Here is a 25,083-nt window from a genome sequence, read left to right on the forward strand (position 1 = left end):
TCTTATATTTTGAATGAGAGAATGATTCATATTTATTTATGTTTTGTATTGTATGCCTCTGGTATGTCAGACAAAAAGTTAAATGCTGGTGTATTAGTTTTCCATTGCTATCATAGCAAATTACAGCAGACTTAGAGGTTTCAAGCAACATGGGTTTATTTTCATATAGTTCTGTAGTCCAGAAGCCTGACATTGGTCTCACTAGGCTAAAATCAAGGTGTTGGGAGGCTTGCCTTCCTTACTGGAGGCTCTTGGGGAAAACGTTCCCTTGCTAATTCCAGTTGTTGGCAGAAAGCAGTTCCTTGCACTTGTAGGTCTGAAATTCCCATTTATTTTGCTGGCTGTCCACTGAGGGCCATTCTTAGTGTCTAGAGCCCTCCTACATTCTTAGCTCTTCCTTCCTCCAACTTCAAAGCCACCTATTGTGGATTGAGTCCGTCTCTTCAAATATCTCCTCCTTCTTCTATCTCACCTTTCTGATCCAGGAAAGGTTCTCCATTTTTTAGGACTCGTGCAATCAGATTGGACCCACCTCCTTAATTCAGGATACTCGTATCTGTGAAGTCCCTTTTGCTGTATAAAATAACATGTTCACATGTTCCAGCTACTATGCTGCCTACCATAGCTAACAACCAAAGATTGAGTGAGACTCAGTCTCTGCCCATCAGTGACTTCCAATTAGTGTGGATCCCATGCTACCTAAACTCATAAGTAAACATTAATCAATCAATTAATATGATATTTAAGAAAATTATGATGAGATATGAAGATTACAGTACTTATACACCTTCTCACTATCAGAATACTTGAGAAGCTGCTAAAGTAAAAATGATATATTTCCATGAGAGGCATGAGGGAAATTCCACCCTGGCTATAGTGAGACCTTATCCTCAATACATTCCCCAGAGTTTATGGAATGTGTTCTTGCTCTCTCAGATTCTAATACTCTAATACATGAATTTGGACCCAATATGCTTGAGGGTGAGAAAATGTTCTTATGTATAAGACACTCCATTCATAATCCTTTGAATTACATCTCTCCCCTCCATCCAGGCCAGTTATAGTAATGGGATTTGATAAAGACAGACGCTGATAAAATTGTTTTGAAAATATACTACATTCTACCTTCAGTTACTGTTTTTAGTGGTTAGACAGTTCTTCTCACTCCCTGCCTGCTAAACATCTTTTTTTTTTTTTTTTTAATTTCTAGTCATTATTTTTGCCCTTAGTTTCCTTTAATGTTGATGGCTCTCTCAGCCATGGTGGTTCAAAGTAGTAGTGTGCTCTTTGGATAAAATTAAATTAAACGCTGTATTTCTCCCACCCACTTTTTTCTTTTACTAATATTAGCTTGCTAGTTCTTTGGGCTTTGAGTTTTTTTTTTTTTTTTTTTTTTTTTTTTTTTTGCGGTACACGGGCCTCTCACTATTGTGGCCTCTCCTGTTGCGGAGCACAGGCTCCGGACGCGCAGGCTCAGTGGCCATGGCTCACGGGCCCAGCCGCTCCGCGGCATGTGGGATCTTCCCGGACTGGGGCACGAACCCGTGTCCCCTGCATCGGCAGGCGGACTCTCAACCACTGCGCCACCAGGGAAGCCCGGGCTTTGAGTTTTAAATAAAATAGGATGAAAACTTTTTTTTTTGAGCATGTACTTTAATTACTAGGATAAACTTTTTTCTTATCAAATCTAGGTTCCATTTTCCCTGTGAAACACTGCATAATTATGTCAACTTTTCTTTCTTTGGGCTGGCCTTTCTAAAAGCTATGCAGTCCATCTCCCTAGGGTTAACACATTCTTCTCTCAGCTTTAGACATGCAAATGAGTTTAGTTATCCTCCCTTGAGACAATCTCTTGGTCACTTGTATTAGACTTTGAGTTTCTCCCAATATTTGACCCACCCTTTTACGGATTATTTCTCAGGATGGGTTACTTCTATATCCTTTTAAGTCTATTGAGTACTTATATAACCAACTGGGTTATGAACATGGGGTGGTTAATTCAGTCTCATGCTGTCTATGAATAAAGCAGTCTCTATCAAGCATGACTGTTTTCATGTCTTTGAAGTCACATTATTTCTCCAGCTTCCACCACTTCTTTCTCGAGGAAAAAAACAAAAACAAAACAGTCTTTTGTTTGACAGAAGATCCATACATTGATAGATTTTCTGAATCCCATAATTAGTTACTGCTAAATAAAATTGTAAGAAATACTGTTTCTGATAAAGAATTGACCAACTGTACTGCAAATGCATCTTCAATATTGGCAACATTTTAAAAATCAATGTGTTTAGAGAATGCGAAAGCTATATCTGTTTCAGATATTCTCACCTAATACTGTTATTCATTTTGATTAGACCTATAATTCCCATACAAGGTTTTGGAAATTTATTATCTGGAACACATACTCAAGGTGAATCTTGTTTAGTGGAGAAAATAGCAAAGTTCTGGTTATTGAATAAAGAGCTACTCCTTGTTATAATCACTGGCTCTTTGATATCTCTCCATTGCTAGTATATTAGGTGGCAAATTATTATGCATGATATAAAGAGAAAATAAAATTAGACAAATACCCTCAATCTTTTTGCTCAACTCCAAACTATTTAAAGCTTCACTCTAACTATATATTTAAAAAATAGCATCTTTTCTAATAACAGATTGTCATCTTCAAGAAGTAATTTAAAATTTTTAATTTAATTTTTATTTTATATTGGAGTATTTATTTTGTATTGGAGTTGATTTACAATGTTGTATTAGTTTCAGGTGTTCAGCAAAATGATTCAGTTATACATATACATATATCCATTCTTTTTCAGATTATTTTCCCCTATCGGTTGTTACAGAATATTGAGTAGAGTTCCCTGTGCTATACAGTAGGTCCTTGTTGATTATCTACTTTACATATAGTAGTGAGTATATGTTAATCCCAAACTCCCAATTGATCCCCCTCCCCACATTTCCCCTTTGGTAACCATAAGTTTGTTTTCGAAGTCTGTGAGTCTGTTTCTGTTTTGTAAATAAGTTCATTTGTATCATTTTTTTAGATTCCACATGTAAGTGATATCATATTATATTTGTCTTTCTCTGTCTGACTTACTTCACTTAGTATGATAATCTCTAGGTCCATCCATGTTGTTGCAGATGGCATTATTTCATTGTTTTTAATGGCTGAGTAATATTCATTGTATATGTGTACCACATCTTCTTTATCCATTCATCTGTCGATAGACATTTAGGTTGCTTCCATGTCTTGACTATTGTAAATAGTGCTGCTAAGAACAACGGGGTGCATGTATCCTTTTGAACCATGGTTTTCTCTAGATATATACCCAGGAGTGGGATTGCTGGATCATAAGATAGTTCTATTTTTAGTTTTTTAAGGAACCTCCATACTGTTCTCCATATTGGTTGTACCAATTTATATTCCCACCAACCGTATAGGAGGGTTCCGTCAGGGAATATTTTTGATCAATTATCATGATTAGAGGGGTTGCAGTGTCTTTAGTGTGTGAGCATCTTCAGAGATTCTCCCTGACCATTAGGTACCAGAGCTCTAATCAGCCTTAGGTGAGGAGTCCTGGTGAGACTCAGTTTACTGAGAGGAAAAGAGGCATCAAGGATGTTAAATGACCTTATGGATTAGGAGCCAGAGATATCAAATCCTGCTGCCCATTCCCAGGAAGAAAGGGAATAAAAACAAAATTTTTCTAATTTGATATTGCCCTGAATTCCAGTGCTGAGAATTTGGGTAACTTGAACTAATCACCACGAAACTTCCTTTTACTAAGGTACATTTTTTCAGACCAAAGTAGTGGGATAATGCCTGCTTTATTTCATATTTCTTTTGTCTATATTCTCCTTGCAACATGGGTCTCAGATCTTAGTAAAGAGGCAAAGCAGTTTTTGTCCTTTCTGTGGGAGTAGGCTTCATTTAACATTAGATTTAAATAATGTACAATTTTATTTCTCTCTCAAAATTAAAGACATAAGGTAGATGATTTTCAAGGCTGATTTGGTGGTTCTACAGCCATAAGGTCCCCGGTCTCCATCTAATGTTCTGTTTGCTCCATTCCCAAGGTGGCCACATAGGCAAAGTTGGCTGTTGGAGCTCCCACCATCACGTCTCCATTACAGAAGTAGGAAATAGCAAAAAGGATCATTAAGCAGGCATTTTAGAAGTCTCACGTAGCACTGATGCTTAGATATTAATTGTCAGAACTTAGTCACATTGATATACCTAGGTACTAGGGAGGCAGGAAAATTAACCTTAAACTCTATATGCTGCTGCCAATGAAATTTCAGACTCTTCCATCTCTAAAATTCTGAATTTTTCTGTTATCTGTTTTGAAATTATTTAAGAAGTTTGAGAATCCTATGGTGTTTTTAAAGTTAAATCAATGCTAACCTGAGAAACAAGGTATATAGATTTGATTTTCATCATTTCAACCATCTTTTTAAAATCTAAGGCAAGTCACAAACTTTGGGTACACCATTCTTTCCACTACAAAGATAAGAACACTATACTTGATGGCTTAGCAGCTGACAAAAAAACATTTTTTGTTTTGTTTCTGCTTTTGCTGAATGTCTTTTTATGTATTATTTTAAATGATGGTGATTTCTTTCTTTATTATCTTAGACTCCCTCTCCCAACATGTATACAAATTAAACAATATTAAATTTTGCGATAGTTACCTGAATAGTAATTTGTTAACAAACATACCATTTACTATGTGTCAGCTACTCTTCTAAGAGCTTTATAGATATTGATAACTTGCATCTTCATAATCACCCTATATGACGACTACTATTATCATCCCTATTTTATAAGTGAAGAAATTGAGGCCAAAAAATGATGAATAATTCACTCAAAGTTGTACTGGTATTGCTGTCATTTGAACTTAGGCAGTCTGATATGGAAAGTATGCTCGATACCACAATGCTACAGGGTCTCTAGAAATACTTGGTTCATTGCTAAAGTACCAAACTTACTTCAAGAACATTCTGTTACCTTTTTAATTAAGCACAGTAATTATTATTTGATAGTACAGATATAGAAACTCCAGGAAGAATCAGTGAAATGTTTGGTTTTAGCTGATAATGTCAATCAGAGCTGTAAATAGAATTCAGGTTTCCTGACTTCAAACAAATGCTAAAATAGCATGAGCCCTCTTATCTATTTGCAGACAGCAATATTCATGACATTCTTCTATAGAAAGACACATTCTCATCTTTTTAAATGAATTGTTGAGAAATGAAATGTGAGTCCAAATTATTTAAACTTATTTTCTTACCTTTTTATAGATTTAATAATTTTTCAATCACAAGAATACTATATGTCATGAAGTTAAAAACCAAAGATTTAACAGGAAAAAATATACTTCTTTGTTGCGTACCAAAGTATACTATTTGTGCATTTGAATACAAATTACTGGAAGTCTTATACTTAGAGCCATAAAAAAGTAAATTATGTCTCTTTTCCAGGAGTATTTGTATTTATTACTTGATTTACTTTATTGCTTTAATATTTATTAAAGATTATATATATATAAAAGATAAGGCAATGGCAGACCTAACATTTGAAAAGCAGAACGAAAATCCAATTTTGAGCCTATTGAATCCTATCAAACATAAGCATGATTCAAACACTTAAGATCTTCATAGGCACAATTATGAAATGAAAATGTTTACAAAGCATATGCAGCATGTTTTACAACCTTTAGATTTTGTTTTCAGGAGCTTCTGAATCATTGCTGCTGTTTATAATCTGCATCTGTTATAAAGTCAGACAAAATGATAAAAACATAGTTCATATGAATAGAATGAAAAGAAAAAAATAAGGAGAGTAAGAAATGTATTTGTTTTAGGAGGGAAATGAGACATTACTGGGGCTGGGGTACACTGAGGAGAAACCTTGATTGTAGTCTCTAGGAAGGCCTCATGGGATGGACTTACCTTGGAGAATTCATGAAGGTTCAGGGTGTAAACTCAGCCTTCACCGGGTCTCTGACCAGACTTGGGGAGGAAGCTGAAACAATTAGACTTACAGATATTGAAGTATATATAATTATCTACCAAATTTTTGTCTCTACTGTTTTGGCTTAAGTCTAAGAATATTCCCTTTTTGGATTCAGATACATCTGGAAATCTCAGACAGATAGACTGGGCAGGTGGGGCTTCCAGAAATCTATTTGTATAAGAGACAGAGAAGACTTCTAGGAAAGAACACCTCCTAAGAGATAAGGAAATTCAGCCTCAGTTCTCAAATAGGAGGAATGATTCTGAGCAGAACATGATGTCTGTGTTAATCTCCATCCTACCTTACATGAACTCATGTCTAAGTCCTAATTCAAAAGAGCTCTGAGGAAATAATACAAACGTGGGGATCATGGCCATATTAAATTCTTCTCTAAGAAAGTGTGACCCAAAAAGGGAAGAGGCATTCTCTCCTGTGTAGCCAAAGATGATAGAGCTTTGGTTTCTCTAGGTCTCCCATATATCAATACTATTGGCAGTGGGGAACAGCAGTACTTGTTCAGAAGAATCAGTTATACCTTAAAAAGTGATGGTATATAGTGGGAAGCCAATAGTGTTTGGGTGAGGTGGATCCTGAGGAAGAGGTTGAGGTTTCACAGATGGGACAGTACCTTGTGGAAGTGGTGATATAGCAGAGGCAGGAGCATGCACTCAAAATGGCAACAATGCCATGTAAGGAATGGGTGTTATTTGTGCCTCACCCTCATTCCTTTGCCGTCTCATACACTCTTCTTCCTGCTGTTCTGAATGTTGGCTAATAATAACCCATAGCTCCCCCTTTCTCCCAAGAATTATTATTGGCCAAACAAAAAACACCTCCCCCCTACCTCTTGTAAGTAGACCTTGGCCAGTGACTATGGGACATGGGTGTTCAAAAGGACGGCTTATTGCCTTAAGGTTGGGCTACATCTGTGGTGCAATTTAAACTTCAGAACTTCACTATGGGATCAGAAAGAAGCTAGTCAAGGATGAGACACATCCTTGCTTAGCTTTTCCTCCTGCTCTATCCTGCTTCACGCATCTCGTTTCTTATATTATAAAAGCACTCTGCCAAAATACCACTCAAAGAAGAATCATCAACTCAGGCTCTGCTTCTGTGGAGCACAACCTAAAAGAGTGGTGAAGTGCCTTCCTGCCTTTCAGCAGGGAGGTAGTTATTGACCCTAGTCATGACTGGAGACAAACCCAAACAAATAACATAAGAATGAAGAATGTTCCTCTCACATGGTACTGAGTGGAATTGTTCATGTGCACATGAAGACAGTTGTTGAGGCATTCTCAATACAACTGGAAAAGATTCTGTCAAGAATAGGAGAAACTACAGGTCAGAACAAGAATAAGTAAGATTTACTGCTAATATGTCTCCGTTTTATACCCTGGACCAGAGTAGACTGGGAAATGGGCTACATTACCATAGAAAACAGGCATTCCTTTCTTTTTATCTTCTATTCAAATTACTCCATCTCTTGCTTACTGTGGGAAGTTACTGTGGTAGTCCAAAGATGGCTTATTATGCATGGGCTGATTACAAGGATTTTCAAGGCTGTTCTTCTATCTTCATGCTTTCAGGCTAGAACTAAACCTAACAGTTGAGAGCAGAGGATTTAATCTCTCGGGTCTAATAGAGTACATGATTTTGAGGTTTATTTTTCTGGGCTATGGTGAACCCTGATGAGTGATATTTACCCAAATTTGTTATTTACCTGCATAGTAATTTTAAACACTGTAAACTTGAGTCTTATTTGGCATAATTTTCCTATCTTCTGCTATTATCTTTGTCTCAATTAAATATTTTTCTAAATATTTTATTTGACTTCCACTTTTTGAACTTGGAAATTGCAATCCAACTTCCCTAGATATTCTAAGGTGAAACTGGCTTCAGTTTGTTTATGTTCCTTAGTCATATATAAACATAATTTCTATATTTATTTCCACCAAAGCTACTGTCATTTGTTTTGTATGGATTTTATTAGTTGGAATCTTAGAGCAAATTCAATTCCTTCAATTATAAGTTCTAAAGTGTACATCTCATTTTTTTCTCCCCTTCTCAAAATCTACTTATCACTTTCAAAAACTGGGTAGAGCTGAAGTAAAATAAAGAAATGTCCTGAATATCAATCACTAGCAAAATACCCGGCACATTTTATCTTAGAAGACTGATTACAAGGATTTTCAAGGCTGTTCATCTACCTTCATGCTTTCAGGCTAGCACTAAACCTAACAGTTGAGAGCAGAGGATTTAATCTCTTTTTAGCCTATCTTTGAACTGAAAATGTTTCCTCTATATTTCAGGATTAATCTAGAAGCTAAAGATATCACAATTCTCCAAAAAATCATTATAATTTCATAACTCTCTAACAAACAGGAGATCCTTAACACCTAAAACAGCTTGAATAAACCTCTATTTATCAGAGAGTTCATGTCTATCAGTTAGGACACATAGATGGCTGAATGGAGCCATATCAGTCATTTTTGAAACTAGAAAATTTCTTTTATTCATAAATACTCCCAGATTTGCCTGTCAAAGTTACTATGGCTCCATCACTAAAGATTTGTTTGTTTGGCTTAGGGCTTTTCTTCTCTGTGATTCAATTTAACAACCTGGATTTTGGATATTGAAGCTGAACTGGCTTTCATCTTTATCTGGGACTTTCTGCACAGGGGAAAAATGGTATTTTCCTTCTGGCCACATTCTTCTTTTTTTTTTCTAAGACTTTAAATCAGAACAAATAAGACAAGAATAAGATTCCTAAGAACAATTTTCCCTATCTACAACATAAGACTAGTCCAGTATTTCCCAAACTGTGTTCGGTGGAGATGTTAATAAATGATATGGTTTTCTTTGAAGAGGTGGCACTGTGGTTACTCTACACCACAGCAAAGAATTACAATGCAATTAGAAGCACTGAGAAATGTTACAGGAAAAAAAATCTTGTTTCTTTGTTTAAACTTTAACTATTTTTCAAACTTAAATGACCAATAAGTAATTTTGGTAGCACATTGTTTAACCTCATGCAACCCACCAGTATTGGGGCTACTAGTTGGGAAAAACCAGTTTAGTATAAAATCAAGGTATTTATATTCCAAATCAAGGTGACATCCTGTCTCTGTAATGTATCTCACCCCTGAAGTCCCTGCAATCAGGTGTTAAAATTCTAAGGTCATAGAACCAAAGAAAGAACTTCAGGATTGAGAACAGATCTGGGGGTGTCAGGCTCCAGAACTGGAGGCCTGACACTGTTGGTGTTCTCTCCAACTTCCTCTCATATGCAATTGCCTCTGCTTGGCTTCATTTGCTCTTACATCAGACAGCTTCTTCACGTATGAAATGAGACAATGTCTCCCAGTTGCTACCAATTCACATCCTTCAAACTCTACAACCTGAAGTGGAAGGATCATTTACTCTTGCTTTAAACAAAAAATTCAGGGCAGGAATCTGTTTGGGCTATATTAGATCATATAACAGCCTTGGACCAATCACTGTGGACAAGTGAATTGACAATAGGACTCTAGACCTGGATCAAATGCCTACCTCTTAAACCTGGATGATGTGTTATTGAATCTCTTTGAATTGAAGGAGTGGTTCCCAAAAGAAAAAGTTGGGGGAGGGGAGGAAGGAGAAGTTCCTAAAGAGGCAAAATAAAAATATTCACTACATTTCATCTTTGATAGACACATCTTCACCGTTTTACCAATACTTAAACTTTCTTCAATGACCATGCTAAGATAAGACAATTAGTTCATGTGTAACTGAAAACACATTTATTCTCTTCTATCAGAGCACCACCTGAAATCTTGTTCAGTTGCTGAATTTAAAACCTCTGGATTATAGTTCTCTCAATCAGTTCTGGATGTACCACTTGGTGATCTGGCCATTTATAGGCTAAAATATAAATAAAACCACCTCCACATATGCATAAAAACAAGACAAACATGATAAGAACTCCGTTTAAGAAACAGGGAAAATGGAAAGCAACATGCAATGATCAGAGCTCTAGGATACAGATTTTATTCTACTAGCCAATGGTCTTTAAATTATTTTTCCCCTTGGCTGAAGAGTGAGTTCCATGAGAGAGCACCCATATTTCCTATAAGTGAGGATGGTTGGAGCCTCCCTCGCCCAATGTCCTCCATGATCACTTTTTAAAGGGATATTGGGAGGATTTCCATCTGTGGGCAATACTACCTTGGAAGTTCTTTTCCTATTTACATGAGTTTAGGAAATCCTGAATTGCTTCAGTGATTAAATAGTCATAGGTTTCTTATAGCCAAGCCTGGGTGGCAAATACTTCACTTACATAATTTGTTGGATGCCAGGCAATTTGATTTTTTTTTCTCCATCTACTCTCACTTCCTAGGTGGCCTCATGTATTTAAAGACACTTGTGAAGCCCAGTTAATATCTTTAGCCCCCATGTTTCCCTTGAGCATCAAATTTGCATTTCCAATTTCTTCTTGGAGCCTCCACAGGGAAAGTTCAAATTTAACAAGGCCAAACTGAAGGGTCTTCTCAGTCTTAGTATGTGGCCCTATGATTCACCCATTTTCTTAGACCAAACAGTCACATAAATCATATCCACAAACCCAAATTTATTCAGATCTTACTGATTGTCACCACTTCCACTGCCATTATCCTGGTTCAAGCCAGTATAATCTCTTTCCTGGGCGACAAACTTCACGTGCAAAAGGTTCATAACTCGCATGCCACCTCTACTCCTGACCTAGTATTATAAGATTGCTACATGGCAGCTAGAGTAGATTTGATTTTGAAGTTGTATATCAGATCAGGGAAACTTCCTTGCTCAAACAATTCTGTCTTCTCATGGTTTAAAAATAAATTTGAAACCTTGACTGTACCCTGCAAGGCTTTATATGTCTTGGCCATGACCAACTCTGAAACCTCATTCTCTAATGAGTTCCACCTCATTCAGTCCATTCTAACCACACTGATTTTTTGCTGTTCATTGAACACTTCAAGCTTGTAATTCCCCAGGGCTTTTGTATTGCTCTTCCCTCAGGCTCTGTTTTTCTGACCCCAAGTATGAACATGACTTTCCTCATTTCTTTCAAGTTCCTTCTCAAATGTCATTTCCTATTTCTTATGTTTTATTTTTCTTCATAGTGTTTATATTTATATGATATTATATATTATTTGTGCATTTTCTGTCACCCTATTAAAATGCTAGAATGTGGTCTTCTCTCATTATAAGGCATTTTCTCTTTTGTTCATTGCTATTTTTTACAATAGTGTCTAGAAACTATCCATACATATGCACACATATAATTATATATATTATTACTGTAATATGTTAAAATATATATATATAATTATATATCATATATAATGTATGTATAATTATTTTTATAGCTAGTAACCAATGCCTAACTAATGATCATTTAATACTGAATGACTTTTTGTTTCTTAGCAACAAGCTGACATGAGCTCTGTTTTTAATCTTATTTTTAAGTCTAACAATAGGTGTCAAGCACTGTTTTAAGTGTCTGAACAATGCATTCATTCATTCATTCATTCTTCTTAGCAGCCCTATGGGGTAGGTAAAATAGTATTATCCCAATTTAGAGAAGAAAAAGTGAGGCATAAAAGAATTCCCTCATTTTCACAAGTTGCACAGTTAATAAGAGGCAGAGCCAGAATTTGAGGCAGTTTGGCTCAAATTCTTTTTGTGCATGGGACCACTCTCATGACACTTCACCCTGCTCAGGCTCCAGTTTCTTCCTCAGAGCAGTGAGCAACACTGGATTGCGAGTGGAGTCAAAGGGAGCAACATCCTTGGATGCCTCTGGGAGCCTTTGTCAGGATGCTTGAGCAGCTGGCTGGGCCTGAGCTCTTCAGACTTTCTCACTTTCCTGGAACTAACAAGGACCCAGTCCTCACTTCTATTTGGATTGCTAGTCCCTCGTCCTTGCTTACATGAAATGGTGCAGAGAATCGAATCACACTATTATAATTATCCAAATCAAAGATGATGCAAACGGATGGGCAGATATACCATGTTCTTGGATTGGAAGAATCAATATTGTCAAAATGACTATACTACCTAAAGTAGTCTACACAGTCAATGCAATCCCTATCAAATTACCAATAGCAATTTTCACAGAATTAAAGCAAAACATTTTATAATTTATATGGAAACACAAAAGACCCCAAATAGCCAAGGCAACCTTGCGAAAGGAAAAGGGAGCTGGAGGAATCAGGCTTCCTGACTTCAGACTGTGCTACAAAGCTACAGTCATCAAAACAATATGGTACTGGCACAAAAGCAGAAGTATAGATCAATGGAACAGGATAGAAGGTCCAGAAATAAACCCACACACCTATGGTCACCTAATGTATGACAAAGGAAGCAAGAATATACAATGGAGAAAAGACAGGTTCTCAATAAGTGGCGCTGGGAAAACTGGACAGTTACATGTAAATGAATGAAATTAGAACACTTTCTAACACTGTACACAAAAATAAACTCAAAATGGATTAAAGACATAAATGTAAGACCAGATATTATAAACCCTTAGAGGAAAATATAGGCAGAACACTCTCTGACATAAATTGCAGCAAGATCTTTTTTGTTCCACCTCCAAGAGTAATGAAAATAAAAGCAAAAGTAAACAAATGGGACCTAATTAAACTTAAAAACTTTTGCACAGCAAAGGAAACCATTAATAAAATGTAAAGAAAACTCACAGAATGGGAGAAAATGTTTGCCAACAAAGTGACTGACAAGGGATTAATCTCCAAAATATACAAACAGCTCATGCAGCTCAATATCAAAAAAACCAAATGACCCAATCAAAAAATGGGCAGAAGATCTAAACAGACATTTCTCCAAAGAAGGCATACAGTTGGCCAAAGGCACATGAAAAGATGCTCAACATCACTAATCATTAGAGAAATGCAAATCAAAACTACAATGAGATATCACCTCACACTGGTAAGAATGGCCATCATCAAAAAAAATCTAAAAGCAATAAATGCTGTAGAAGGTGTGGTGAAAAGGGAACCCTCCTACACTGTTGGTGGGAGTATAAATTGGTACAGAAACTATGGAGAACAGCATGGAAATTCCTTAAAAATATAAAAATAGAGCTACCATATGATACAGCAATCCCACTCTTGGACATATATCTGGAGAAAACCATAATTCAAAAGGATACATACACCCCAGTGTTCATTGCAGCACTATTTACAATAGCCAGGACATGAAAGCAACATAAATGTCCATCGACACATGAATGGTTAAAGAAGATGTGGCACATATATATAATGTAATATTATTCAGCCATAAAAAGAACAAGATAATGCCATTTGCAGCAACATGGATGGACCTAGAGATTGTCATGCTGAGTGAAGTAAGTCAGACACAGAAAGAAAAATATCCTATGATATTGCTTGTTTGTGGAATCTAAAGAAATGGTACAAATGAACCTGTTTACAAAACAGAAGTTGAGTCACAGATGTGGAAAACAAACTTTTGGTTACCAGGGAAAAGGTGGGGGAGGGATAAAATGGGAGATTGGGATTAACATATACACACCACTATATATAGAGTAGATAACTAATAAGAACCTACTGAATAGCACTGGGAACTCTATTCAATACTCTGTACTCTGTACTCTGTAATGGGAATAGAATGTAAAAAAGAGTGGATATATGTGTATGTATAACTAACTTACTTTGCTATACAGCAGAAACTAACACAACATTGTAAATCAACTACACTCCAATTTAAAAATACCTAAATATAAAACAAAAGAAAAACCCTCAAAACAACAAACAACAACAACCCCCCCCAAAACAACAACAACAAAAAACACCCCCACAAAGTCATGATAGACCTTCAGCACATTTGTGTTGTGGACCACAGGCAGAAAACGTTGTTTGTGCTAAAACTGCATTCTCTTTTGTTTACTGCTTTCAGTTTGGGTCACCTCAGTTTTAGTTCTCAATTCTGTTTGTATATTTGAATCACCCAGAGAGCTTTTAAAAATACTTGGCCCTACCACATAACAATTAAATAAAAGTCTCTGAGGATGGAACAATGGCAACCCTATTTTTAAAAGTTCCCTTGATAATTGTAATGAGCAACTAGTATTGAGAACTTTTGCCTTAGATCAGTGGTTCTCAAAATTTAGCATGTGGCAATATCACCAAGAGAGCTGATTGAACAGAGATTGCTGTGCCCCAACCCCAGAATTTCTGATTCAGGAGGTCTCAGGTGGGGCTGAAGAATTTCCTTTTCTAACAAGTTCCCAGTTGATGCTAATGCTTCTGCTTCAAGAACACAGTTTGAGAACTACTGCCTTAGACCAAAGCATGGTACTTTTGCAGTGCCTCACTAAGTTTTAGAAGAGCCAACCTGTTTTGATACTCTGATATTTCCTACCAAGTTCCTAAATTTCTTATCTCCACAGGTCCAGAACCTAAGCACTCATATTCAACAGATAATATTTTAACCATTTGCTGAGGGGATTATATCACAACTTCCCAAATTAGTTGATATTTGTCTTGTCTCCAGATTTTTACTATTATCAATAATGTCCAATGAACATCTTTGAACATATATCCTATTGTCCTGTGCAGGTGGTCTGCATTCTCTAGTATGAAAGCCATCACTCATAAGTGGCCATTTACATTTAAATTTATTAACACTAATAAATAAAATTAAATATTCATTTTCTCTGTCATCCTAGTCACATTTCAAGGGCTAAATAACACATATGTCTAGTGCCTACCTTATTAGACAATGCAGTAGAGCATTTCCATTATTACAGAAAGTTCTATTGGATAGTGCTGGTTAGATGTTTGTCAAATGTGTTTCCTTTACCTGAGCATGCAGCTAGATATATTTTCCAGTCCCTTACATTGAGCCCTGGCCATGCCACTAGTTCTGGTCCATGGAGTGTGAGGGAATGATATGTCTCTTCTGGGCTATGCGTGGAAGGAACTTGTGTCCCTGAATGATTACATGGAACAGAGAGGGTGGGCTCCTTCCTCAAGCCAAGGTGAATTGTGACAAGAGTGAGAAATAAATCTTGATTGTGTAAATCCATTAATATGTTGAGGTGTTTAGTTGTAATATATAGCCCAATTTGTTTAGTACATTGCCCTACAAAAATGTTAGGAATTGTGAGATAGCATTCTTAAGTACCAATAATTTTTTTTTCAAAATACTGCAGACATGAATCCATTCTTATTGTCATTTATTACTGTATAGTAGACACTTGAATGCAGTTTTATTTTTTATATTTTTGTAGGTAAGTTTTTTCCTCTTGATATTTGCATAAATGTTCCTTATTCATTAAAATATTTATTTTTGTATATGTGTACACTGATTTTTTCTTGGTACTTGGTGAACCCTTTAAATATTGAAGCTAATGTTCATTTTCAGCTTAAGAATGTTTCTGTTATTTCTTTAATTATTATTTTGGATCTGTTTGCTTTATACTATCATGAATTCTTTAAGCTTCATTTTTCCCTGTAGATTAAATTTCCTGGGTCTAGTTTCTTTTTATTTCATTATGTTTATGAGTCTGCCTAGGCTTACATAACAAAATGCCACAGGCTGGGTAGCTTAAAAAACAGAACTTTATATTCTCACAGTTTTGGAGGCTAGCAAATTTAGTTGCTGGTTAGGACTCTCTTCTTGGCTTGCAAATGGCAGCCTCCTAACTATGTCTTCACATGGTCTTTCCTTGGTGCATGGGTGCAGGGAAAGAGATAAAAAATGTTCTCTTATTTCTCTTCTTATAAGGACACTAATCCTAAGGGATCAGGACACCACCCTTATGACCCTATTTAACATTAGTTACTTCCTTAGAAGCCTCATCTCCAAATACAGCCATACTGGGTGTTAGGACTTTAACATATGAATTGAGGGAGGGGGAAACAAGCATTTTGTCCATAACAATTATTTATTTTTATTGCTTTATTACCCTCAGAATTCTGGGAGAATTCTAATGACCTTCCTTTTTACAAAATAGATTTTCTTCAGTTATAAAGTTGTTTTTCAATGCCTACATCATATTTGAAATTTTGACCCCATGATTTTCATGTTGCTGCATTTTTTTACAGATCTCATATTGTTTTCATTTTCTCATGATTACTTGCTCTAATATCAAGGCTATGTTTTGATTTTGATATATAAAAATTCAATGACATTTATTTGTTGTTTTAAGAACTGAAACCATAAATCCAATGAGCAAAAAAGGGACTCATTGGAAGGTTCATGGGCTAATTTAGGAAATGGAAGAGCAAGCTAAACCATTAAGCACTGAAAAATTCAATTCAGAAATTGTCATCAAATGTCTCAGCTCCAATTTTCTCCAGGTAATTTCTCAAATTACCTGGAGAAAAAATCTCATTGACCTCATGAGGTCACATTTTATTTGTTTTGAGATGTGTGATTTTGGAGATAAAGTGTGTATGTCTGTTGAACAGACAAAAAAAAATCATTATTAAGGAGGAAAGTGAAATATTTTTTCACTCATAATTTTCTAACTTTCTATAGCACATTTTTATCTTCCAAAAATGAAAAATAAATATTTTTTTCTGACAACATGATTTCTTGTAGGAAATCTACTACATAGAGAAAGACTTTAAAAAATTATTCTTTAGGTTAGACTCTTTCTTCTTCCTTGTATATCATTTCATTGCTTTCAGTAAAATGGTAGCCTATTGTTGTATTTTTGTCAGGGCCTTTTTTCCCCAGCTTTATTGAGATACTATTGACATATGACATGTAGATTTAAAGTATGCTCTGGGATGATTTGATATATGTATTTATTATGAAATGATTACCATAATAAGGTTAGTTTACATTTTCATACCCTCAAACAATTACCTTTTTTTTGTAGTCTTAACATTTAAGATTTATTCTCTAAACAACTTTGAAGTATATAATACAGTGTTGTTAATTATAGTCACCATGCTGTACATTAGATCCCCAGAACTTATTCATCTTATAGCTGCAGTTTGTTCCCTTTGATTAACTTTTTCCCCATTTTCCCCACCCTGAACTCCCAGCCACCACCATTCTACTCCCTGTTTCTGAGTTTGGCTTTATTAGATTCCACATATAAGTGAGAACATGCAGCACTTGTCTTGCTCTCTCTGACTTATTTCACTTAACGTAATGCCCTCAAAGTCCATCCATGTTGTTGCAAATGGCAGGATTTTCTTTTTTTTCATGCCTGAATAATATTCCTGTGTGTGTGTGTGTATGTGTGTGTGTATAAATGTGATCTATATATCACATTTCCTTTATCCATTCATTGATGGACAATTAGATTGTTTCCATGTCTTGGCTGTTGTGAGCTATACAGCAATGAATGTGGGAATTCAGGTATCTCTTCAAGAAAGTGATTTTATTTCCTTTGGATATATACACAGAAATGGAATTCCTGGATGATACAGTAGTTCTATTTTTAATTTTTTGAGGAATCTTCATACTGTCTTCCACAGTTGCTGCACCAATTTATATCTATTAACAGTGCACAAGGGTTTCCTTTTCTCCACATTCTCACTATTACTTGTTATCTCTTGTCTTTTGGATAATAGCCATTCTAACAATTGTGAGGTGGTATCTCATTGGGGTTTTGATTTGTATTTCCCTGATGATTAATGATGTTGAGCACCTTTTCATGTACTTGTTGGCCATATGTATGTTGTCTTTGGAAAAATGTCTGTTCAAGTCATTTGTCTGTATTTTAATTTAATTGCTTTTTTTGCTATTGAGTTGTATGATTTCCTTATATATGTTGGATATTAACCCCTCTATGTGATTAGCAAGTATTTTCTCCTGTTCTGTAGGTTGCGTTTTCATCTTGCTGATTGTTTCTTTTGTTATGCAGGAGCTTTCTTATTTGCTGTAGTCTGAAGGCCTTTATATATTTTCTGTGTGTACAGCTCTTACAAAAGTGTGGATGATCAGTTGGTCCTCTATGGCTCCTAATCTGAGCCTATCTGCATTATATAATTCAGAAATACCTTGACCATCTTAGTGTATGGCTGGTATATTTTTCATTTCCAAGGTTAATGCCTATTTCCACTATTTCCATATTTTGAAGGTCATTTTCATTGATATCTAGAAGGGGAGATTTAAATACTATGATCCCAATATCAACCAATGCAGTATTTTTCAAATCTCTTTTAAATGAAAGTTGCCAAGCTTAATGTATGTTTTAAACATTTTAAAACTTAACTTCATATAATGTATTTGTGAGAATAAAAAAGAAAATCACAGTATACATTTCTCTCTGAGGGGTAACGCTCAAAGCATTTATCAATCATTGACACATTATTAGGCATTAGATCATCAGATGAAAAACAGAGGGAATATGAAGTATGTGTGATAACAATGTCAATAGGATAAGTTGTGGAAGCAAAACTCAATTAAGGGATATTGCTAGGAATGGCAGACTTGAAAATGGGAGCCTTTGGGTAGCAACTTATTTCCCTAAAGCATGTAGGACAATCTGATCTTTTTTTGAGAGTTTTTTATTGTGGATGGACATGGAGATTATGTTCTAGCCAACAGATATGCTTAGTGTAAGAAAAATAGTTAAAAGGGAAGAAAAAACTTTAACTTACATTTGTTCTATATTTATATGCATATATTACATATGAATAGGCATATTATATATGCATATTAATATAATATGAATATATAAAATATAAGAGAATGAATATATGCATAATCATATGAAATTAATAACAGGGTTACTGTGAATGTGGGTAGCATAATGAGATTGGATATAGTATGAAAACATGTCCACAGGTGGTGTCATTCATGAGTAGTCCTATGCCACACAACTAAGTGGACATAGGTGGTAGGCAACCTGGGAAGGAAACTTTTCACTGTTTATCTTTTTATACATTTTAATTATTTGTACTATGTGACTATATTAACTTTTGAAAGTAATAAAATGAAAAAGTAAATCAAATGTCTTGAGGAGAGGAAATATGTGACTGAAAACAAATTAAAATTGCATGTTTTATATCTGTCTCACAAGTAATAATTTTTGTCAAAAGAACTACTTCTTATAGAAAAAAACTCATCTTTATAACTTTTGTTTTTTCTTATTTTCTCCATCTTTTTCTTCCCTAAAAATATAAATCAAAACAGCCTTTTTGTGATTACTTCAATATGTGCATCAAAATATTTCATGACAAAATAGTAGGAATTATTAAACTATTTAACTAAAAGTGATATGAAGTTCACTTTTTTCAATAAACTTGTAACCTGCAGTTTTATTTTTAAAAGCAAATTTCATAATCTCTTTTTTCCCTCAAGCATTTGACTGGATTGTTGGGTTTCTTAGAGCAAGGACATTAGGCATTAAAACCAGATGCTTCTCATGAACAATCATTTCCCTCTAAAATCAAGCTAAACTGTCTTGAAATCTGAATTGATAATTTTTTTTTCCATTTTAAACAAATTTCAACCTCAATTTTAATCCCAGCAGTAATGTATTCAAAGAATATTAAATCCAGAAATATCAGAACCAAATTATTTAAACATTATTTGGGAAAGCCCATTTGTGTTCTAATTTCACTCAAGTTGCAAAATAAACGTGTCAGGAAAAGTTAAGCTGTGCTCTGATAACACACAATCTGAAACTTTTAGTGGTCTGAAATAGCTAAGGTTTATTTCTTGCTCATACTTCTTGTCCATTTCTGGACAGTTAGGAACCACCATCAAATCTTCCTTACTCCAAGCTAGAGTTTCTTAGCGGTGGTACTATTGACAGTTTGGGCTGGCAAAAGTTTTGTTGTCTCAGGATGGGAAGGGTAGAGGTTGTCCAGTGCACTGTAGAATATTTAATGCAGACCTGGCTTCTACTCACTAGATGCAGGTAACACCCTCCACAGTCATGCCAACCAAAAAATGTCTCCAGACCTTGCCAAACATCCCCTAAGGTGGCATAAGTAACACAGGAACCAGTGCTCTCCAAAACACTGCAGTCGGGACAGAGTGAAAGAATGCGTGCAGAACTGCTCTGGGGCTCTTTAAGCTTCTGCCTGGGAGTGATTCACACCACTTTTGATTATAGAGTGTGAAACATGGCCATATTTAACTTCCAGGAGGGAAGAAGTACATGTTCTCATGAGGGGAATAAAAAAAAATATTAGGGGTCCAACACTAATGACCATCAGATTTTTATTGTATGTTTTGTCAGGGAAATGAATATCTTTTCCTTCCCCCCAGGCAGTATATTTTCAGCAGCGAATCATTGACTTTAATCATATGTGTGTGTGTGTGTGTGTGTGTGTGTATAATATATATATATATATATAATATACATATATATATATTATATATATATATATAAAATAGAGCAACTATTTATCATACCTTTGGGGCATATTAGAAAATAATTACTAAAAAACTAGTGATGATATACTAGTTTATAAAATGTATAAAGGAATACCATATCATCCTCAACATATTTTGTGTTGAGTATTTACCATGAAAGGAACTGCCCTAAGGTCTTAGGTTCACAAAAAGTAAAAAGGAAAGGACAGACATTTTCTGAGTATTATGAAAGATGACTTTTATACATAATATATTATTTAATTTCCCAATAATTATTTGAGGGAGGTATCATACCTTATATCATTGAGTAACCTGAGAATCAGAGAGTTTAAGCTGTGACCAGATTTATTGAGTTGGTAAGAAACACACTCTGAATTCAGATTCTGGAGCCATCTTCCCAACTCTGTCCTTTCTTCATTATATTACTTCTTGGCTTTGTAGCCTCCACAGCTAAGGAATTTATAGTTTATTTAGATGTGACATATATGTAAAAATATCTAACAATAAAATGTTTAGAGGACTTTTCTCCTTGTACTTGAAGTTATGATAGAAGTTATACCAGAGTTGTTGTCTCTTAAAGTTAGAGAGAATATTGAATGTCATTCAGTAAAATTGTCTATTTAAAAAATGTAAATGAACTATATAATTATTTGTAATCCAAATTTCTGGTTACCTAAATGCATAGCATTAAAACTTATAAAATAATTATGAGGTATAATCATATTGTCTCATATCTTTTTTATAGTTTAATATATTAGCAAATTTATAGGAACAACACAGAAGGTGGACAACATTAAAAACATGTACTTGCATGTAAGACAACTCAGTTAGAAAACTATAGTGAATGGATGGAATCTACTGTATGATAAGAATGCTATAAACACCATTTAGTTGCTACCAATAAAAAATTTACTTGTTTTAAAAAAATCCAAATGCTGGCATTGTCTAAGGTTTAGTAGATTTATTTATAATTGTAAAATTGAACTGCTGAAACTTCTTCATGGAAACATTTTGACTTGCATTAATGCTTTACATCTTACATTTATATTAACAGTCCACGTACAAATGAAAGTGGATAAACTGCCAATACCTGACTTCTGTCCCCTAGTTTTCTACTTGCAATCACATACACTTAGGTGCTTTTTGACTCCACGGGGAGTAAAAGATATCAATGTTCAGAACTATCAATAACAGGAAGAATAGAAAATTGTTTTTGAGAACTTGATCAATCACAGAGTATAACATTCTCTCATTAGTAAGGTACCTCCTGACAGATGCAGAAAAGTTACCCAGATACTCTAGCAGCCCTACAGCTGTCATCTGGGAATCCTTTAGGGTCAGATAAATCACGGATAACTTGACATGCCAGTAACTCCTTTGCAAGCATCATTTTCAGAGACTGATTTGTCCACTCAAATTGACCTGAGAGCCACTTTGGAAGACAGTTTGGTGGTTCCTCAAAAAATTAAACATAGACTTACCATATGACACAACCATTCTACTCCTTTCAAGAGAACTGAAAACAGGTCCACACAAAAACTTGAATACAGATAGTCATACCAGCATTATTCATAACAGTCAAAAACTTGAAACAACCCAAACGTTTATCAACTAATTTATGGATAAACAGAATGTGGTATACATATATGATGGAATATTATTTATTATTTAGCCACAAAAAGAATTTAATCATTTTTTTCTGTCATGTTTGAATTTTTTGAACACAAATTGAAAAACTTGGAAAAAGATCTGAATTTTCTGACACTAAAAATGTTCTTTGTACACATGTGCATCACTAAGGCTCTTTGGTTGCTAATAGTTGAAATTGACTGATCTAACTTAAGTAAATGAGTAGTTTGTTGAAAAGACACAGAGAAGCTCACAAAATTGACAGAAAAATCTAAACAACCAAACATTGGAAAGGAGAGAAAAGTATCAGAAACATCTCCTCTGGTCTATTCCTTTGTAGTAGCTTCAAATGTTTATTTTTTTTCCCCCAAACAAAAGGTCTCACATATTACTGAGCCAACCTACTTGTACAGAAACATAGAAATAAAGAGAAAAACAATTATTTTCCCAGTAAAACATGTCCAACTGTCCCAGATAGTGGTGACATTTTCAGCTTGTTATGGTAAGATGCTAGCGACCTTGATACAGCATAAATATGTGGGCCATCTTATGTGCAGTTCCTTACAGACACAACTTGGTTCTTCCCCAGCATCTCCTTTTGTCACTGTAGTAATTTTATTACTAGTTTTCATCTGAATCCATTGAGGAATGGGATTATTCTGCTTCTGTTTCTTGTCCAGTAATCTCTTTATCCTGAAAGTCTTCAGAGAAGACATAGTGAAGAATGGTGTCAACCACACACACCTAGATGGAAGAAAAAAGTGGCAACTTCAACTATTTTTTAACTCATGTCATTCTGCTCAAGACACAAACACTGAGGAGAGAGAACTTGATTGGTTTGGTTTAGGTCATATGCCAGTCCTTGGCCAAGGGAGTTTGACTACCCACCTAAATTGTGTGAAAGGAAGTGGGGTAGTTTCCCAAAAGACATTCAGGGAGCTGTAACCCAGAAAAGTGTCAGGTGACAGAATTGTCTTTGAATTCGCATCATTCCATGTACATGTTTTATCATTTCCAAGGTCACCAAACAGCAGCAGTAACCACTAATAAGGAGTCATCAGAAAAGGGGCAATTTCACTAGCAGGAAAAATGAATCATATCTTCTTTTAATTTCACTTTAGTTTACTAACTGTCCATAATTTCTCAGGAAATTTACCATTCTCTAAAATTTAGGGAAGGGTGGAACAGACAGTTTTAGTGCAATTGGTTCAGGTGGGAGAGAGTCCTGCCATGGCTTATAGAAATCAAATAAAGCAAATCACATTGCATAGAGCACTAGACCAAAATAATAATTGTTTAACAAATGTATTCTTCAACAATTTAGCTCATATATAATTCGGTGTACTTTTATTTCTTTTTTCTTTTTTTTTCTTTTTTCTTTTTTCTTTTTATATTTTTTATTTTCTTTTTATTTTATTTTTATTTTTTGCTTTATAACAAATTTAATCAGTTATACATATACATATGTTCCCATATCCCCTCCCTTTTGCGTCTCCCTCCCACCCTCCCTATCCCACCCCTCCAGGCGGTCACAAAGCACCCAGCTGATCTCCCTGTGCTATGCGGCTGCTTCCCACTAGCTATCTACCTTACGTTTGGTAGTGTATATATGTCCATGCCGCTCTTTCACTTTGTCACAGCTTACCCTTCCCCCTCCCCATATCCTCAAGTCCATTCTCTAGTAGGTCTGTGTCTTTATTCCTGTCTTACCCCTATGTTCTTCATGACATTTTTTTTTTAATTCCATATATATGTGTCAGCATACAGTATTTGTCTTTCTCTTTCTGCCTTACTTCACTCTGTATGACAGACTCTAGGTCCATCCACCTCATTACAAATAGCTCAATTTCATTTCTTTTTATGGCTGAGTAATATTCCATTGTATATATGTGCCACATCTTCCTTACCCATTCATCCGATGATGGACACTTAGGTTGTTTCCGTCTCTGGGCTATTGTAAATAGGGCTGCTATGAACATTTTGGTACATGACTCCTTTTGAATTATGGTTTTCTCAGGGTACATGCCTAGTAGTGGGATTGCTGGGTCATATGGTAGTTATATTTGTAGGTTTTTAAGGAACCTCCATACCGTTCTCCATAGTGGCTGTACCAATTCACATTCCCACCAGCAGTGCAAGAGTGTTCCCTTTTTTCCACACCCTCTCCAGCATTTATTGTTTCTAGATTTTTTGATGATGGCCATTCTGACTGGTGTGAGATGATATCTCATTGTAGTTTTTTTTTTTTTTTTTTTTTTTTTTTTTTTTTTCTTTTTGCGGTATGCGGGCCTCTCACTGTTGTGGCCTCTCCCGCTGCGGAGCACAGGCTCCGGACGCGCAGGCCCAGCGGCCATGGCTCACGGGCCCAGCCGCTCCGCGGCATATGGGATCCTCCCAGACCGGGGCACGAACCCGTATCCCCTGCATCGGCAGGCGGACTCTCAACCACTGCGCCACCAGGGAGGCCCTCATTGTAGTTTTGATTTGCATTTCTCTAATGAGTAAAGATGTTGAGCATCTTTTCATGTGTTTGTTGTCAGTCTGTATATCTTCTGTGGAGAAATGTCTATTTAGGTCTTCTGCCCATTTTTGGATTAGGTTGTTTGTTTTTTTGATATTGAGCTGCATGAGCTGCTTATAAATTTTGGAGATTAATCCTTTGTCAGTTGCTTCATTTGCAAATATTTTCTCCCATTCTGAGGGTTGTCTTTTGGTCTTGTTTATGGCTTCCTTTGCTGTGCAAAAGCTTTGAAGTTTCATTAGGTCCCATGTGTTTATTTTTGTCTTTATTTCCATTTCTCTAGGAGGTGGGTCAAAAAGGATCTTGCTGTGATTTATGTCATAGAGTGTTCTGCCTATGTTTTCCTCTAAGAGTTTGATAGTGTCTGGCCTTACATTTAGGTCTTTAATCCATTTTGAGCTTATTTTTGTGTATGGTGTTAGGGAGTGATCTAATCTCATACTTTTACATGTCCCAATCCAGTCTTCCCAGCACCACTTATTGAAGAGACTGTCCATTCTCCACTGTACATTCCTGCCTCCTTTATCAAAGATAAGGTGACCATATGTCCGTGGGTTTATCTCTGGGCTTT

The 25,083-nt window shown here is 35.6% G+C and overlaps 1 pseudogene across 1 annotated transcript; it reads right to left on the reverse strand.

Annotated features, from left to right (window-relative positions):
- Nucleotides 1–22,552: 22,552 nt before the first annotated feature.
- On the reverse strand, nt 22,553–22,707 carry LOC308621411 (large ribosomal subunit protein eL39-like; annotated as a pseudogene). The gene has a single exon. The product of its transcript is annotated as a large ribosomal subunit protein eL39-like (transcript).
- Between the last annotated feature and the right edge of the window lie 2,376 nt (nt 22,708–25,083).

The sequence above is a fragment of the Mesoplodon bidens genome (genome assembly GCF_964165515.1).
Source record: "Mesoplodon bidens genome assembly, chromosome: 1".
Lineage (NCBI taxonomy): Eukaryota > Metazoa > Chordata > Mammalia > Artiodactyla > Ziphiidae > Mesoplodon > Mesoplodon bidens.